Source organism: Benincasa hispida, chromosome 5 (assembly GCF_027475165.1).
Source record: "Benincasa hispida cultivar pf3 chromosome 5, pf3_genome.v1.1, whole genome shotgun sequence".
Classification (NCBI taxonomy): Eukaryota; Viridiplantae; Streptophyta; class Magnoliopsida; order Cucurbitales; family Cucurbitaceae; genus Benincasa; species Benincasa hispida.
This window is the reverse complement of record NC_143482.1, coordinates 7,561,620-7,573,696: the sequence shown is the minus strand read 5'-3', so window position 1 is coordinate 7,573,696 and position 12,077 is coordinate 7,561,620.

Here is a 12,077-nt window from a genome sequence, read left to right as displayed (position 1 = left end):
ATAAATATAACTCTTATATTATATGATGCATGAGCATGCTCTTACATAATTAAATCATGCATCTCTAAATTATAAAATTTACAATAAAGAGATGATGCATGATCAATGCATAACCTAAGTATTTACTATATGTTCATACCATATGAGATATAAAAACCATACATCGCATGTAATAAATTAAGGATTAATGGACCGGGATGAGCCTTTACAAAAAACTGGAATGAAATAACCCTATCTATTACATTTTTCATCGAGTGAACCAGTTCACAGGCGAACTGGGTCTTGAATCACCAGAAGAACCCCATCGTGTAGTAAACACCGAAGGTAGACGATCACCCAGCGCGCACTAGACGATAGACGCAAAAACTAAACGATCGCATAGACGACTACGAGGCTACGAAGCCTGATCGTCTAGGCGATCGGTTAACGCGACGACAGGTAAACGATTTACCTTGCGATACTAGGCGATCGTTTAGTCAGTTACTAAGCGATGAAGCTTGTTGACCTAAACGATCATCTAATGCACGTGCGCGTTAAACAATTCGTGGGCATCCTATCGTCTACACGACCCGATACTTAACGATCGCTTACCCATCGTTTATACGATGCGATCAACCCTTGATCGTCTCCTTCCTCCAAGATCTACAACGCTTGCTCTGATCTTCTTCACGAACGATTCAAGACTCAAACAAACTTTGAATTACATACTCGATAATGATTATTAATGCCCAAAAACGTAAGGGCCATTACAAACAACCGCAAATGTAAAAGAATTAAATCAAACCGAGGCTAACATCCACAAAAACATCCATTAATCCGCACATCCACAACAATTTAACAATTAAACAAAATAGGCATGCTCCCTCCAAGAATGTATATGTAATTCATTGCAACAATGAAATTGAAATATCAGAACTTGGCTCTGATACCAATCGAAGGAGCTTTTAACGAAGAGCATCCATGAGCGCATTTGGATCTGTCGGATTTCATCGTGACCAAAATACAACACACACATTCTAACAAATAGTTATGCACAATTACACTAATTAAAGGCATGCTTTGAACAATAAAATTACAAGGAAAGAGTTCTCATACCAGTTGAAGACCCTCTTCAAGCTTTGGAACTCAGACGCAGCGGAAGACCTCTACGCGAACTCTATCGCCCAACAAACAAGTCGCTGCAGCAGCACGATCGTTTGAACGGCAGCAACACAAACAATTACGAACAAGTGAACGCAGCGGGGATGAATCCACCAAAATGGAGCCCTTGGTATTCTCGAAGTGAGAACCCAAAGTGTGGTCTTTCATGAATTTGGTAGAGGTTGGAGAAGGATTGATGTCATGTTACCTATGGTCATCCTAGTGAAGTGAAGTCTCTATCATGAACGGTGTTATATAACGAGACGTTCACACTTCATGGTCAGGTCTTATACAAACTCTTTGTATAGGACGCCCTCGCTCGCATATCCCATACACAAATGATTAGGATCAGAAAATTTGTGACAAGTCACAACACTTGTGACCATTTCACAAAGTGGGCCGCATCCGTAGCGTTACCAGGATAAGGTTTCCCTCCTATATCCATATACTACAGACTATTTTGGTTATCACTCAAGACATGATGCACTTGTATGTCACCACATACAAGCTTAAGTTACATACAGATAACCAGGGATTTTATGTTTATTGGTTTGTGGTAAAGCAAATAAAATATGCAATTGAGCAAAAAACAAGATGTGAAGTAAATATCATGTATTATACAACACAAGCATTCGTACAAACTGTAAGAAAAGATGTTTAACAGAATTGTTATTGATAAAATAGAATGTTTAACAGAACTGCGAGTTCTAGGACATTCCCAACATGAAGAACAATGTCAGACACTTCAGATAGTCAGAATGAGTCATTGAGTTTCGTCAGAGACAGCCCGATAAGCTTCTTTTCTTCTTTATCTATTTCCCCTTCACCACCATCATCCCCATCCCCACCATTGAAGCCTACTGCCCCAATTAAACACACACTCGTTTCATCTTCCTCCTAGAAAACCATCGATCAATCTAAACCACCGGCCCAACCAATGTCAGCGAAACCAAACCAACGATCGTCCATCTCCCAAAACGCCAAAAACCCCAAGTTCTTAACTCCTTCCAAACTAATGCGGAAATGAATTGGACTTCCTCATACATTTGGCATTTGTGAGAACCGTTTGAATCAGGTAATGTAGTGATTCAAAGGGTTCTCGATATCTTACACACAGTTTTCTTATCTATACTCTCCCATGTTTGTGTTCGTCAGGCCCTTTCTTGAATTCATTCAATTAGATGTTAATGTAAATGAACCATAACTATGTAGCCCTATCCCTAATAGATTGACCCTAAAATAGCATATCTAAATTATAAGAAAACCCATAGAGGCCACAATTGCAGAATTTACACCTTCAAAATTTTTAGTTGTTCGCGTATGTAAATAAATTGCGAATATGGTCCAAGTAGGGCCTCGCCCTTGTCTCCTTCGCCTACGACTGCTTAGAATGGTCATCCTATCGATTCAGAGGCATAGGTACTCCCTCTCTGCTCGGACACCAGACCGCTTGTGCCCGCCCCCATAACCACACGGGCTCGCCCTAAATGGAATGGCTCTCTTAGTTACGCTGCGCCCTGACCCGAGTCCCCATGTCGGCTCTTCTCCGCCCAAAACCCAAGACTTGCCCGCCCCTCTTTCTTATTATTAGTAAGATAGGATTCCAGTACACAAACAAGGTGGGTTGGGGTTTTTTTCTCTTAATAACGACTAACGACCATTGGATGACCGAGAAATAGCACTGGATAAGCAAGGGCTAAAAGCTTCTTTTACCCAGTCTTCTCCCATAGGCGATGAAGAGGGTCAACCTGCGTAGAAAGACCCTGTCAAAACAGCTATCACGAAACCCTACAAAAAGCCAGCCCCTCCACCAACCATCCCAACCATTACACCTAACATACCGACGCATGACTCCATTCTTAAACACCTTAGAATCGCTCCATGGCCTATCGTGCATCCGATAATTCCCCTAGCTGTCAAACCCTTAGCCACGATTTTCTCCATTGAGGTGGCTCCTCATTCCCCCCCCATCCTCACCTAGTTTGTCGCATACACCTTTCAACGCTCCACTTGTTACACCACCATCACCATCCAGTGATCCTCCAAGTTCCAACAACTCTACATTGGAACCAATTCCACAACCCACTGAACCTGACCTCAATGAGTTGGCTCGAAAAGATGAGTAAAAGGTCTTTGAACCAATTTTAGCCAGCCTTGATCAAAGGAAATTCGTGGAAATGGATCAAATAATACATCAAAAAACTTCTAAAGCATTGGCTGAAAACAAGCCTAAAGGAGAAAGAGTGCAAAATGCCTCAGGGCCAGTAGAAGAAAAGATGAACAAGGCTGATCGTTATGCCATAATGTTAGAAAAGGAAATGGTTGAATAAGAGAATGAAAAAAGAATGCAAGGAGTCAACCCTAACGCATCATTGTCATGCCTATCAGATGCGAATGAAGGTCCCTCAGTACAACCTTTATGGAGGAAAAGAAGGTTTATAGTTGAAAAAGAAGAAGAAGAGGAAGAAAATGAAGTTGCAACCAGTCCTATGGTTGCAATGCAAGATGATAGCTCATCTTATTCATGTGAGCTTGAACGTAGGTTGGAGGAATACAGACCTGCATGACAAGGACAAAGAAAAAGAACCCTCTAAAGAAAGTTGGAGAAGGAAGTAAGGGCATTAGACTGCGTGGCTGAAAGATAGAAGAAGGGTGAAAAGAAAGGAAAAAGGGTGGCAGCCGTGTCACCCAAATAAACAAGGGTAAGGAAGTGAAAATTCAACATCATCCTTGTGGAGAAGGGCTTATTTCTAGAATGCAGTCCCTTGTCAGAATATATTACCAACAACATCGACATAATGTGTTGGCGTCAACTCAACGTAGGCCCAACAAGGATCTAGCCCCACCCCATCCACACATTTTACAGTAGTGACCTTGATGAAGAAAGGGACGCGACGTTGGTGGAAGGTAATATTGTTCACTTCTCCTCCAAGATTATCAACAAAGTGCTCGACGCACAAGATGACCCAGATGTAGAGAGTAACTGCATCATTGAACAACCAACTCCAAACCAATAAGAAAATGTGGTACAAGTAGTAGACAAGCCTGGGAGTTCATGGAACATTTTCAGAATGGGCATCATGACAATGGCTCCCAGAAACCTTCTCCCTGACACCAACCTCTGGCTGTATTTGATCAATAACCGTATCATGCCCACAACGCATGATGAAACCGTATCAAGGGAAAGGATCTTGGCTATCTACTGCATAATGCAACATCCCTCTTAACATAAGAAAAACCATAATAGAACAAATCAAAGCTGGCAAGGGGAAGCTACGCGGGCAACTGTACTTCTCGTGGCTCATTTATGCATTATGAGAATGCGTCGACATCCCTTTGGAGGATGACTTTGAAGAGGTTTATGGGTTAATGGATATCAAGCTTGTTAGGCGTCTGATTCAAGGCTCACCTAATTAGCCCAACCTACCTCCCAAGCCTAAGACTTCGAGACCTCAACCTTCAAAGCGCACAACAAAGAAGAGACATGTTGAGGCTTCTGAAGAAGAACCCATCAATGAAGCTTCACTAGAAGAAAAATAATCTAAAGTTGAGCTGGCGTTAGAATATGAGGACACCAACATTATGGACCTCAACTTACCTCTCCCTCCATTAAGATTAATATCTCCTATTAATGAACCATCTGACCCAATACACCAAGATGAAATGCATAGGGATCAGGTTGGCGAAACAGAAAGCCTGCAACGCTCCCCTCTCAGCTTACCCTTACCTCCCACCTTTGATCCTCTAACAACCATCTATGTGTTGGAATACAAAAACAAGCAGCAGTAGAAAACATGATCATTAAGCATTCTAAATCCTTAATTTTAAAATTAAAATAAGCATGTTCATAAGCTAATGAGATGGTTTCAAGAAACACATACCTTTGAAGAATTCCTCTCTGATCCAAGCTGCTCCTCACGTATTCTCAGCTCCAAATCTTCAATGAACTACTAAGAGATCTTCTCTACTATTCTCAGCCTTGAATTTGAGTGGTGAAACTCACAATTGAGTTGAATTTGTGAAGGGAAAGGGATGAGTTTTCAGGTGAAGGAGAAGAACCTAGTAGAAATCTTTTTCTAGTTCACCTTCATTTTGTGTAAAATTGAAGAGTTTTATGTAACCATTATATGCATCTACTAAACTTTTCAGCAATATGACACTTCAAGAAGCACTCAAAAAGTGGGATTAGGTGTTTCATTCAGATCAATCCACCAAAATAAGCAAAATTATGGATCTTTCCACTATCTCAATTTAATTCCAAAATTAAATTAAATTAATTTCCAATCTTCAATTTAATTAATTCAAAATTAATTAAACTAAAAAACAATATTCAATTTCTAAAATTGAATAAAAAATGAAAATTAATTTTATTTAATTAATTAAACAAATTTAATTAATTAAATAAATTTAATTAATTAAATTATAATTTAATATCAAATATTAAATTAATCAAACATCTAACTTTAAACATGAATCATATTCATGTAATTAATATTTAAATCAATATAAACTCTCCAATTTCATTTAATTTCGATAAATTAAATGTTAATTAATTATATCAAATGTAATTATACAAACCTTAATTTGAATTTGAATTATTCAAATTCAAATCCTAAATTCAGTTTGAACATTTCAAATTGAAATTAAATTTGAATACTTCAAATTGACATCATTCCAAATTCACTCAATTTACTAATTCAAGATATTCATGTTTTACGAGCTAGTAGAGGGACCTTATGGACTTACAGATCATGTGCTCCAACGATTTGAGATTAATTGGCTAAAACTCTTTAGACCGAATTAATCAATATTTATTAACTATCGAGTCACACCACTATAGCTCGATAGTTGCACTCTCCTCACTGTAGATATATTTGTGTCCACTTGATTTAACCATAATCAGTAAGTCAATCCTTCACAGGTTGTTCGTAATAACGGTTGGGTCAAATGTTGTTTTACCCCCGAAATTACGTCTTGCTCTTTAAGTTCCACTGATCCTCTAATGAACAATTGGTTTGTGATTCAATCACTAAACCGGATCCCTCTCGAGCCAATGAGAGGGTGAGGCCCCTTGTTCAAGACCTAGATTCAGCACTTAAGAAAGCAATCTTCCTCTTATCCTTAAATCCAGTAGGCGTGAATTCTATCTTGCACCCTATGTCACTAGCTATCTACCCGATCTTACCCCTGAAATGGGAGGCTTATTGAGTCGACATTTTTTAGCCAACCCTCACCTATGCAAATCTAAGGATAATCTCGAATAAATAGGAGTTCATAGTTAGTTTATGATTAAGATTGAGTTACCTAGATCATCTAAGTGAAATAGTCAGTCTTAAATAGTAAACAACATTATAAAGTAAGAATGACTTATTTTTTTGTCCGATCTTACGCAAACTCATTGCATAGGATGCCTCCATTCATGTCAATACATGACCGAATCAGGATCACTTCGTTTATAGTACCTTACAACAAATTGTAACAACTACATAGTGGGTCGCATCCGATAATGTTACCATAATAAGGCACCCAATCTTATTCATATACTATAGATCATTTTGACTATTTACTCGAATCTGATCCACTTTTATGTCTCCACATAAAGTTCAAGTATTCATATAATAACCATAGATATTAGTTTATTAGATTTAGTCTTTACAAGTGCAATTTGCAAATTCAATAACAACTTTATTGAAGAAATGTTGAATAACATCTTTATTGATAATAGAAAATGTTTAACTCTACAAACTGCGAGTTTTAGGACATACAACCTAACACTATGAGCCAACTGAGTTGGGACCAAGCAACGCTCACACCACTGACAACTCCCCAGCCACTCCAACCAAATGCACTTATACCTCCTATCTCACAAGCCAACATGGATAAACTCAAACAGTTCATCCAAGCACAAATCAGACCTTTGGTCACATCCATGGAAGTGCTACACTTGTAATTGGTGACTCTGAAATGCCAAAATGTCGTTATAAAGGATTACCTACATCAGTAAACGTAGAGGAGTCAATACCAGTTCAACTTCACGACACAGTACATAAACCAAGTCTTGATGGGAATATTTGCCCTTCCTCCCCTGCCACAACACTTGATAAATCCCCATAGATTCATGGATGAAAACCCCGCACTTAAACGCAGGAACGATGCATCAGCTTCGTAGATAAATTTGGGGGTGTTGGCCTTTTTGATTTCATATTTATTTCTAACTTTTGTATGCGTTTGTACATTTTGAGTTCCATGTATACATCTTTTCTAGTAAATGAAATTTATATCATTTTGATCTTTGCGTTTGTCTTCAATATTCCTTTTGTCTTTCCTTTATTATTTTTGTCTTGCGTCAAAGCTTTGACACCTCGATGATAATACTAATATCTGACAATTTACATGTTTAAGATAGGCGTTAGAAATCTAAGTAAAAAAATTTCACCAAATGAAACAAATTTTTTATTTCCCATGCATGCAAGCCTCACCTCAAACCTCCTTTTGAAATTTCTAAGGCATTTTTATAGTTCTTTTTCAGCAATGAAGACCTTTTTGACCTCCAAATTTTGGGGGTGGGGAAGATTGAGTTGATACGTTTTCCAGTTTATAAAAATCTTCATAATTTCATTTAACTAAAAAAAAAAAAGAAAAAATAATAAATAAATAAATAGTTCGGACATAATAGAAAACTCCACTATCAACACAAAGGGAAAAAACCCAACATGATATGAGTTAAGATTGGAAATGGCAACTTACTCGTAGTTGTATGCCTGCATGACACCGATGGGGGTAAACCAAAACGAAGGTAAGTAACCAAGACCAATGCATCTTAAACTCCGCTATCTAAGCCTAAGGAAGAAAAATAAAATGCTTAAACGCTTAGATAAGAGTTTAGTCGTGAATGACACTTGCTCGTAGTTGGATGTCTGCATGACACCCATGGGGGCAAGCCAAAACGAAGGTGAGTTACCCGAATCGGCGCATGGATAGTCCTAAATTACTGGATTTGAAAAATGGAAATGTTCTCGAAAGCAAAAGAATTTTTTAAGAACGTGCTTGTCGCATGAGAGATCAATTATATATTTCTATAGGAAGGGAACAAACCTATATTTTAAATGCCAATCTCAGATAATTGTAGGTTAAAAGATATGATGAGGGTAGAGCTAGTGTCACAAGAGTATGTTGAGGAATTATTTTAGGAATGTTCAAAGACAAACATTGTTCAAAATTTTTCCTTTTTTTTGGGGGGAGGGGGGAGAAGGGGGGTGATAACTTGTAGAAATACAAGTTATTGTTCTCTCAAAGTTGGAATAATTAAGATTTTTAGTAATGTAAACGCATTCATTGCAAAGGAAAACGTATGAAATTCTACATATATGATAAACTCGTACAAAAGTATCCTTTTAAGTAAAAGTTGCTTCACTAACGCGCCTTAATGTAAGAATTAGAAGAATCTACCTAGTGCTATAGATGAAGAGTTAGGCAGTTAGAATTTGGAACACAGATAGCCAATAGTTACAACTTTTCACCTCTACCATTAACAAGCAAGGAGTAGGGGGGACTACCACCATTTTTCCACCGTTGATAAAGAGGTGTTGCCGAAGAGAAGCTTGAGAGAGATATTTTCTTCAACTTCTCCCCCAAGTTGGTCAAAGCAAGCATTAAAAACCCCGCATTGGTACACTCTAGAATCCATAGGTTCGACCATGGACTTACCAAAAAACTTAGTTTAGATTTATACTTGGGTCTAGCTTAAGAGAACTTATATGCACTAACAAGGTGTGCACGAATCAAATTTATCACCAACACATTACATTATTTTCATACCAAGAGATAGATCAATCCGTCATTCATCTTCATTCATTATAATCACCCATCGTCATTTACATTCATCATCATAAGCACCATTAAGAATAAAAAATACAGCGAATAATGGTTTATTTGAAAGCATTATTTAATGATTGTAACGATTGGATGTGGATTAAAAAAATTCTACATTTACCATAAAAAAATATTTCTCTAAATATAAATTTAAAATATTCCTCCATGACTAATACATCCAACTATGTAAAACGATGGATCCACATTGTGGCACCCTCGTCAAAATTACAAGCGGCCCAATCTTGATTCATTACTGTTGTTGATGGCCTAAGTAACATATGTATGGCATGCAAATGGTCAAATGGAGGGTTATATAGTGATTTTGAAACATGAGTAAAGCACGTTCATAGAGGATATTGTTGAAAATACAAGTCTAATATAGGCTAAATAAGGAAAAAATCATGATATTATTATGACATGAATAATCAAACAAATTTAAGTGGTTCATTAGCAATATGTTAATTATATCTGCGAGTAGAGAGAAACATAATACCCTTCTTAAATTCAATTGCACGTTCTTTTTATAGAATTTGAAATTGCTTGATGAGCAATATAATACAAAATAAAAAGAGATATGCAAATGAGGTTTAGAGCATTTGTATATGATATCTCTCTTAAATTCAAAATAAAATAGACCTAAAATAAAGCTAAAAAAATTGAATGATAATCTCTATATAGACCCTCTTTCTTGGGTATTTGGAGCTAGCCGACACAGCAGATTTAAGACATTTTCAAGAAATATATAAATGAAAAATACAATATTCCTATTGATAAGAGACATTTTAGGTACATACGGACCTATGTTGTTACTGTTAGGTAATTAAAGATATGATATATACACGTACAAGTGGACACAACTACCGAATTTTGGGTTGCAATTTGCATGATAATGGAGAGAGGCGTTTGCATGCAATTGGAATGGACGTGAGGGTAAGAAATATTGAAGAATTAGGCTACACACATGGGGCAAAGTGAATACAATATAATAGGATATTGGAAAGTTAAAGCCTAGATAATATGAGTAAATTAAAGATTGGTTTGAATTGAGGGGTGGAAAAAATGTTTTTTAATAAAGTCATTTTTATTTAATTTTTTTTTTTTTTTGATAAAAATGATTTGAAATACATTTTGAAAGTGTTTCAAAAATTATTTTAAGTGATAGTCAAATACCCCACATTTTTCCAAAATGAATTATTTTCAAGAAAAATATCCGAATAAGTTTTTTTTCTCCTTTTATGAAAGGGAAGCACATGACCATGCATATTATGTATCCTTGGGGTTTGGGACACTCAATCCAATTCCATGTGCTACGTTGTGCTTGTTGACAATCCTTTCCCTTTCCATCTTCCCTTTAAATCTAAGCCTTACCCCACTCTAACTTATGGGTTTCTCAACTCCACGATTCAACATTTTTCTCCTCTTCTTTCATGCGAATAAAAATACATACATCGCCGTCCGATTACATTTATATATCTTTATACATCTTTTTCAATTGTTCAATCATAGTTTACCATCAGACAAATTATTTTAATTTTTTTATAAAGAAAAATATTTGTTATGAAATCGAAAATAAAAAAAAACCAGAAAACAATCGACACAGAAATTTACGTGGTTTACTAATAATATATTATCTACGTCTACAAACATAAGAAGAGAACAGTTTTTATTATTAGAGAGAAATACTAGATAATACGCAGAATATTTCTATGGTACCAATAAAGTTGAAGGATTTATATATAATCTCTCTAAATCCTACGCCTAAAATTGTAAATAATACATAAACTAATACAAATTAGATATTGGGGTCGTTGCCCCTAAGTCCCTACCAACGAGACCCCGTACTTGGTCATTCAAAACATCAAACAATAGATTCAAGATATTTTGATAATATTTTTTTATTTGATTACTCTTATTTATTGAATAATAATAATTATTATTGCTATTATTTTGTGATTAGAGTGGAATGTGCATAAATACTTTCTTATACTACCCTCTCTAGTTTCTTGCTTCATATATTTTCCTTCTCTCTCACTTATCATACATTATCCCTATGATCAAAATATAACTACATTTAGCCATCATAGTATATCTTCTCTTTCTCGCCATCTAATATAAAAGAAAAGAAGTTAATAGCACTAATATAATAATGCCAATGACTATTATATTATATTCACGTCCATATTCGATATCTATAATCTACTAAACTATATATCCAATAAATTAGACCAAACACACGTCTCTACTTCTCTCACCAATAACTTGATTCAAATAATTTATAAACAAGACAATATGTGTATGCTAATTTACCTTTATGATATCAATACTATATATGATATTTGGTATTGCCTATCTGTGGGATATCATCCCTAACATATATAGTCTTTTTAAATACTATTCTTCTACATGGTCATTTAAGGTATCACCTTTCAATATTCTCATGCAAAAATTCTTCCAACCTCACCACTCATAGCTACTATCACACCCTAATTAACTTCATAGTTGAAGTCAATTTTGATAATAATACTACACATAGATGTAGAGGCATTGAATATTATTGAAATTTAGTACCTGATTAGTAGATTTCTACTGGTTGAGGATCCCACACTAGAAAATTTAAAGAATATCACATTTCTTATAAGATAAATGAGTTACTCCTTTGTTAGTAGTCATGATATAATATTGTGTTTTATGTGTTAGATTTACTTTAATTTTTTAATATTGATCTCCAAAAAATACAATTTATTCCGCTAAACTTTGGGTATTATATCGATTTAAATCTTGCGCTAATAATTGTCATATGAATTTAAACACTGAACTTTTGCAAGTATATAAATTTACAAACTCATTCATACTTGGTAAAAGAATATCATACAAAACATATAATTGTTTCAAATTAAACTTCTAAAGTATTATAAGTGAATCAATTTAGACTTTTTTTTTTTTTTTATTAAGATTGTATATGAAAATTGTCCATGCATTCAATTTCTTTTTAAGTGTACAGACTTCTTCAAATATCGGATTAATAAAATGGTCAATTAAAATTGATGGATGAAATTTTTTTTAAG